Source organism: Pygoscelis adeliae, unplaced genomic scaffold, assembly GCF_000699105.1.
Source record: "Pygoscelis adeliae isolate BGI_AS28 unplaced genomic scaffold, ASM69910v1 Scaffold211, whole genome shotgun sequence".
Taxonomy (NCBI): domain Eukaryota; kingdom Metazoa; phylum Chordata; class Aves; order Sphenisciformes; family Spheniscidae; genus Pygoscelis; species Pygoscelis adeliae.
In genome coordinates, this window is record NW_008824143.1 from 933,142 (window position 1) to 941,755 (window position 8,614).

Genomic DNA, 8,614 nt, shown 5'->3' on the forward strand with positions numbered 1-8,614 from the left:
GTTCAGCCAGGCCGGTCGTCTTCCCCGCCCGTTCTTCTTGCGTCGTACAGGGACAGCCTGCTCCTGCGCCTTTAAGACTTCAATGATCACTTGTGATCACTTGTATTCATCACTTGTGAATGCTGACATCTTTTCCTAGTTGTACAGACACACATCTGTAGTGCCACGTGAAATGCCCTAGGATGTGAGAGCTATCTGGACGGGACTGGCGTATATGACACAGGACTTGTGGGAAATCAGCTGGAAGCCAGGTGAGCTACGTGATGCAGAGCAAGTGACACAAGGCAACAGTGTATCATGAATCATGACACGCTGAATCATGCTTTGAGGTTCCTTCATGGGGAGCTAAACTCCATGAGACTTGGCAAGGAATAAAACAATGACAATACTATTCAAATATCTTTTGGTGTCCTTTCATGCTTATTGGAAAATTAGACTTTGATCAGCAGTCTCTGAAAGCATCCTCATTTTACATGGATAGTTTGGTACAAAAGATTGGTATCTCTGAGTAGAAAAGAATTTTTGTAAGGATCTACATGATCTTTTATTTGAAATTTGCAGTCCACATTGATATTAACATGAAGGGATTCTGTCTAAAAAAATATTTCAAAGTTTCTAGTGTGGCTTATTCAGAATGGCAAAATTAATGAGATCAGCAATACATACTGCAGGATGGAAAATGTTCAACTGTAATGCAGAAAAATTATTATTTTTCTTTTCAAGTAAATGTTTGAGAAAGCCTTTGACTTACTCCTTTTGTATATGTCAAGCTCACCAGAAAACAGAGAAGCCTTTGGTCAAAAACTCTGGGTCAAATCCAGCTCAGAGTGTTATATAAAAAAGTAATACCCACTTATCCCCTCTTTCTTCTGTAGTTCACCTACAATTTGCCTAGAGGTCTGACCTCAAATTATTTGGTTCTTTGCTTTTTGAATTTGTGTCTAGATGAAGCTATTATGATTTTTTTTAATTATTATTTTGAACTAGCATGCATTGCTCAGATAAATTGTGCTGTTTTCCTGTTTAACATTTTAGGATTTTGGGGTTTTTTTTAATGTTTAACATTTAGGATTTTTTTTTTTTTAATGTTCTCAGAGCCCTCTAGGCACTGGAAGAAATTGATGAAAAGTAAATTATTAATGTACATTCAGTCAGGCATATCTAATCAGCCCAATTTAAAGTCATTATGTCTTATATAAACAAGTACTGTATATATTTAAATATTTACCATAACAGTTCATGGATTGACTAGGATGCAGAATACCCAGTCTGTTTTAAAGAATATCTGAAATGGTGTGTACAACTCCAGCATCTACCTGCTGAAGGTCTCTAGAAAGGGAATAATGAATAGGTCAAGAACAGATTTATTTATGGTAAATTGGGTTGTGGTGGTTCAAAAAGGTCATAATGATCCGTTGTGATGATGAGGTTAAAAAGCTTATTCCTCTCAGAGCATTCCATTTCTAATTTGAACCTTATCAACCACTTTTTCCAAAATGTGCTAATGACTGGGTGAGAAGCTAGAGAGCATGTAGGGCTTCCTCCTCATTTGTTAAAGTTTACTTGTGACTAACACTGAGTCAAATAAATGGAAAGAAATGAACTGTGTGATAGGATTGTGGAAAGATGCCCATATTTTAAAATTTGGCAAAAAAATTCTCATTGATATTTTCTAGGAAAGCATACCGGTGCCAACATTTTGTCCTTAGAAAGATATTGCAAGGATACATGAATACAGATGTAAAACTGCTAAAATGTTCTTTGAGGTCTTCTTCAGCAACCACATTTTTTCAGAAGAAGAGGTTTAAACCTGTAGTAGAAAGGATTTTATGCCAATAAGATCTTCCAAGGAAGGAAACCAAAGTTAACAGAAGCTATAAGAAGTCAATGCTGGAATGTTTCTTTCCATGAAATTCATTACTTCTAAAATATTTTTGAAAATATTGGTTAAATTTTAATTTTCATATATCAGCTTTAAAACTGAAACAGAAATAACAAATATGTTTGTTTTGTGGTTTGGGAGAATCCCTCTTAGATCCCTTTTTTCCCAATGTCATTTTGGTCTCTTTTTTCTTACCTTTATTTTCTCCTAAACAAGGGATGGAAAATTAAAAAAAAAAAAAAAAGGAAATTAGTAGCAAACTTTGAAATATTTTTTTTATAATTTTCAAACTGACAAAAAGATGAAAATTATTGAAATGGAATACCTAATTTATAAAATTATTTCTTCAATAAAAATACAGTTTTCAGTCAAACCATGCTTTCTCTTTTTTCTACATTTACTTCTCTTGAAATACCTAAAAGCTTACCGTTATTTAAATATTCCTAACTCAAAATCTAAGAGAGAAGCAGAATGAGAAATCATTATTAAAAATAAATGTATATACTGGTCTCAAAATGAAGCTTTAAAAACCTCTTTTCAAAGAGTCTGTAAACCTGAGAAAAATAGATATTCATGGAATATTGCTAATATCTCTGCAACCGTAAGTTTTACACATGGTGTGAATCAAGATATCAAAAAGACTTTATGCTAAAGTATAAAATAGTAAAAAGGGATGTGAACCTTCAGATTTATGAGAGATTGCTAACATCAATAGCTATCCTTTGCCTTCCAAGTGCTATTAAAAAGATAGAGCAAATGACATGCCTAAATAAATCCAGAAAAAAGACCTCTACCACTTAGGATATGATTATGTTTTGCATTAAATGGCTTTGCTCAGTCAATAAGGAAAAATCTTTTCATGCTGAAATGTGGCAGCGACTAATCAAAATATTGGCAAGCTCTCAGACTGAAGTATCAGATTCGCATGCAAATTGTAGCAGAGTATAATTATTAGAAGACATTTTTCAAAGACTAATGAAAATAATATTCTTATATGTCTGTTCTTCTCATTAATGGGACATGACATACATTTCTTCAATTGTCTTCAGGGTTTAGCTGGGATTGTGTGGTTAAACCTGCAGGTTCTAACTCTAATACTTTCTTTTCCCTGTATTTTCATATCCAGGTACTTGATTTTAACATTTAATTGCTCTATTTGTATTATAAGTAATTGTTGATTGAAAATAAAAATGTTAGTAACTAGTATCCCAATTTAAGAAAATATTTTTGTAATTTTTTGTTTTAAGACAGCATCAACAAATCGTACTCAAGTGTTTGAAGTTCTAAATTCCTTTCCATGCTCATCTTTGTACCATTTTCCTGTAAAAATAGAATAAAACTTTTGACACTTTTGACACAATACCCGTTAACTTAGTTTATGTACTACAAGATGTAGAAGCAGTAGTATTTTAGACACCTTATACCATAGAAAAAAAGAAGCTGGCTTTGGATTTCATGTTATGAGAAAGAAAAAACACATCCTAGTGATTTTAGAGTGGTTGGGAAGGACTCTTCTCACCTAAAATCTCTATCTAAGAATTATTTTTCTAGGATAGTAGGGCCTTTCCTATGGAACATGGAGAAATGGATGTAGCTCTGGAGTGAGATTCATGCCATTTGTCTTAGCTACCTATTTAATCTCCCTCTAGAAATGTCCATCCTCCTCCTATAGAAAGTTCTCAAATGATGTGGCTTAGACTTGGTTAGATGAAATTATTTTATTTACTGCTTTTCATTTTTATGGTGTTTTGGTGTTGTTTGGGTTTTTTTTAAGCAAGAACTGAGTAAAGATGGCTATGAGATTTAAAGATGACAGCATTTTTTCCTTCGCAAAATAAATTAACGGCATTACTAAGATTTAGCCCATATTGGGAAGTAAATTGTTACAGTGACTGGCAGCTTATGGAATTGAAAGGGATTTCTAAACACCATGTATTTGTATATTTTTTGGTGGATGATTTGCTGAATTCTAAATTTATGTGTGACCATGTTTTAAATTAATGCTTCAGTGATGATAAAAATCATGTTTGATATTTATAGGACAATGGTTGGCTGTGAAGAGGTTCATGAATTTTTCCTTGACCAAGCAGAGTTAACAAACTCTCTTGTGTTCTGCCACACCTACAAGAAATTTGAGACTTGAAAGGAGATACTTGGAAGGGGAAATATCAATTGTTTCTGAAGCCGGACCATGTAACAGGAAAGCATGAATGAAGACAGTCTTTGGAGATGTCTCTGAAGTCTTATAATGGTAAAATTTCCTCATTAACCTAGAAAGTTCAACTTGAGCAAGTAAACAGCTACTCAGAAAGCTTTCAAAGATGAGCATATCTCTCAACCAACAGTAAAAAGACTTTAAACAATTCTTTCAGGAGCACTATTTTACTAGACATCAAAAGCTTACATAAATATTAGAGACCTGTGGAAGGTGACTGGGTCCCACCTGTAATTTCCTGCAAACTCACAAGTGTTACAAACTACCCAGAAATCACAGATCAGAACCAGAATAAATGCTAGGTCTGTTTGTTCTCCAAATGAGGTACCTGAGAGACAGACATAACATAAGGCTTGACACTAAACATTTCAGAGTGAGTAAGTCATTTCTGCTAGACCAAGTAGGTTGTGTGCGTGTGGAATAATAAAAAATGCTGCAGTTTCTCTCCTCATATTTCTGGTTCTTGCTTATTAACAAAACATGAGAAAGAATTAAACATTAGATTGGCAAAACTGAGTTTCTAATTGCCTTGAGAGTTTGCGCATCAATCTTTTACCAAGAGAATTATAATCTCAGTCAACTCTTTCAGGTTGCTTGGACAGGGCATTCAATGTCCTAAAACAAGTCACTCTGACGAGCACTGCAAAACTAAACATGACACAAAAATGAGCAACGCTGCTGAGGGGAAAAATGTAATTTCATAATTTCAAATTTAAAGCTACATTTCATTCCCTTGGAAAAAGATGGGTATGTGAGTCCTTAATGGATGAAACAAATAACAAAAAAAAAGCTGATATTGCAAGTCCTTTGGAAGGCTAAAGGCCAGTTTAGATTAACCCCAAAAGCTTTATTTTTTAGGCAGGGTCCCAAAAAAATATGATCCATGTAAGTCTCACTTTAAAAATGTACTTCTTGTCATATTTTATTTCCCAGAACAAACAATTAAACTTACCCTTTTAACCCAGCTACTGGGAGCCCACTTGCTGAAAATATTTGAGCAAATCTGACAGGAGAGGTAAGAAAGGTTGTTTACCTCTAGGTTGTATTGAGTTTTCATTCCCTCTGCATTATTGAAAGGAGTGTTTGGAATTTTCTGCCTTGGAAGATCAGAAAGCTGACAGTGAAAGTGGAGGCAGTGCATCCATTACCATATTTTTGTGAGGTCATTTTCTCTTGTATTCTTCTTGTGGTTCTTGAGGTGAAACACTGATTCTCTGCTCATCCATACCTTTTTGCAGTGCCAGCCCTAGAGGAATATGCAAAAAACTTTTCACAACCCATGTACATATCAGGTTGCAGCAGCTCTATTTTTTTTCGGAGTCCCAATTTTTACCACTGACAAAAGGTGTGGGAATGAAAAAAAGAGAGAGGAGAAGAACTAAGGTGGTGGTGGGAAATATATTTCCTTCCATTCACACTGTAGATCTGCATAAAAACTGGGAAGAATTAGGTCTTACAGTAGTAATTCTTCCATCTATAAGAAGAAAAGAAAAGACAATCCAGTATCTGGGTTGTGAAAGGATTACATGTAAGTTTTATACATTTAACTTGAGAATTATTAACATTTTTTAGACCCAAAAGACTTTTAGATATTAGAGTTGAATAAAATGTACTAACATTTGGTCTCACTCCAAATTATTTGGAAAGTGGTTACTTGTCCAATAGCTTCAGCTGAGATACAGACTAGCAGATCACAACTCATGCTATTAAAATAAGCTGGATGAACTCAGTATATTTCCTGAGGGGGTTGATTGATTGTTTCTAGTGAGAGAAAGGACAGATCCTAAAAGAGACTTGGAGCCATGTTGAATTCCCCTATTTGTTATAGAGACTGAGGGTGCACAGAGCCTCCAGCTAAACAGAAGAGGAGACCTCGCAGAAACAACGTGGGACCTTATGCTGTGACAGCTGGTACTAATGTGATAGTTTGCTTTGCCCAGAAAATTTGTAGCTCGCTTTCCCAGGGCAACAGATCTGAATTTTAAAAACTAATTTTGGGGCGTCAGTTCCACTGGGTCTCCAACAAGCTCCCAGTGCAAGACAGCAGATTGCAAACAGCTCATTCAGAGCCTGGACTTCCCTGGCAGGAAAGGGAGATTGTTGCCAAAGAGTAAAACTAATAAATGCCAAATAGTGAATGCTCGAAGAACATAAGCCTCTCTACACAGGATTGTGAACCTGTGGCCTCTCCCTCCTCCTGCACACCTGGTATTTCCCCTAGAACAACTGCCTTATATTGCTGCAGACAAAATTTTCTAAATAAAAGAGAAAGAAGTGTTAGCAAATTACCTGAAAGATATCTTTCCTTATTTTTTTTCTTTTTGCTTTCTCTTATATTTTCAGACAAATATTCCCTAACTGTATTCTCTTCTCTAAATACTTGAATACCTACACTTATAGGAGGACTTGTGTGGCATCAGTTGAAGGAAAAGATAATAATTCAACCAGTCCTTGCTGGTTCTAACACAGGGGGATTCGTATCGTCCACCGATGAAGATGGTTATAACCTCCAAACCCATGAGTTGAGATAAATTTCTCCCTCTTGTTTCTATTACAGTCCAAAAACTTCCCAAACCCGGTACACCCAATTAATAGTACTCTTTTAATTAAAAAGGGCTACATAAAATGTTCTTTACTTGCTGTGGAAGGTTTGTCCCATGATAACTTCATTTGAGTGTGAGGAAGCAATCGATCAAAAATTAATCTCTAGCAGCAATAGATTGGTGGAGGCAAATTAAATGAAAACAAATTGCCCTTTGAGTGAAAAGACCTACTAAAAATGCAGCTTTTCAGACAGAAAAAGAAACATTAGTATTTGGAAATGAAACAATATATTGTTCAACAATGAAAAAAGAAATAATATATTTAAGATAATATATTTTGTAAAATGTTTGAGAAGTCTAGCAATTACTTTTTTCTGTATTAACACGGCAACATATGCTACAGGATGTAATGCAAGGGTAATGCCTAAGTAATCTATAATCAGTGTCAGAATTTGGTATAAAGGTAGTGCTAGAGCACTGTCTCCCTTGCAGTTATTATTATGGCAAGATTTCAATACAAAATTTCTATATATAATTGGAAAAATACATACTAATTCTACTTCCTAGATATAATTCTTTTCAAGGATTTTTATCTTTCCTGAACACCTTGCAAGATAGTGGTTTCCTGATGAGGCACAGAGGAGTTCAACATTTAAAACAAATGTTTATACTTTTAGATTTAGTTTATAAATACTTTATAATAAATACCTTCTTAGAGTCCAATAGACAAATAAACACCTTATAAGTACTAATTCATGCTAAAAAAATGTAGCATACATCTGTATGGTGACTAAAAAGAGGAAGCTGATTCTCTTTTATTATTCTTTAACTCCCCTGTTGCCCCTCTTGGCTGATCTAGGAGATGTGGTAAGCTTTAAGGTATGTTTTCAGGCTGTCCTTAAAGCATTCTATGCTTTTTTTGTCTCAGTGTTTAATAATACTGATAGACTGTGGGCTGCTCAGTCCTCCGAGTTGGAGGACCACGACTATGGGAACAGTAATTTTTCATCTGTGGACACTGAAATTGTAAAGGACCAGTTGTATCAGTTAAAAGTTCATATGTCCATGGGGTCTGATGGGATTCATCCCAGAGTACTGAAGTAGCTAGCAGAAGTAGCTTAATTATCTACCAAAGGTCTTGGGAGTCTAGGGAGGTCTGCAGCCGCATTCTGGGATGCATTAAACACAATACAACCAGCCAGTAAAGAGAGGTGATTATCCAGCTGTATTTAGTTTGGTGTGACCTCACCTTGAGTACTGTGTGCAGTTCTGGGCCCCACAATTTAAGAAGGATGTGAAGGTCCTTGAATGGGTCCAGAGGAGGGCAACAAAGCTGGTGAAAGGGCTGGAAGGAATGTCCTGTGAGGAGCGGCTAAGGACTTTGGGTTTGTCTAGTTTGGAGAAAAGGAGGCTGAGGGGCGACCTCATTGCTCTCTCCAGCTTCCTGAGGAGGGGAAGTGGAGAGGGAGGTGCTGATCACTTCTCCCTGTTATCCAGTGATAGGGCATGTGGGACTGGTTCAAAGCTGCTCCAGGGGAGGTTTAGACTGGACACTAGGAAGAATTTCTTTACTGAGAGAGTGGAACAGAACACTGGAACAGGCTTCTTAGAGAGGTGGTTAATACCCCAAGCCTGTCAGTGTTTAAGAGGCATTTGGACAATGACCTTAAAAACATTCTTTAACTTCTGGTCATCCCTGGACTTGTCAGGAAGTTGGACTAGATGATTGTTGTAGGTCCCTTCCAACTGAAATATTCTACTCTATTCTGCTCTACTCTGTTCACTCACATTTGCCAATTGGCCTTTGCCAGAAACAAGCTGATTGTAAAAAATCTTTCTGGGAACATGGAGACTTCTAATTATACACTATTGCCAGAAAAGGAGGATCTTCTTCAGTGTTTGAGAGAGAGTTATGCCATTAGACATGCAGTTCTGATGCATGCTGAATTACAGAAGCTGTGGGATATGTAATTT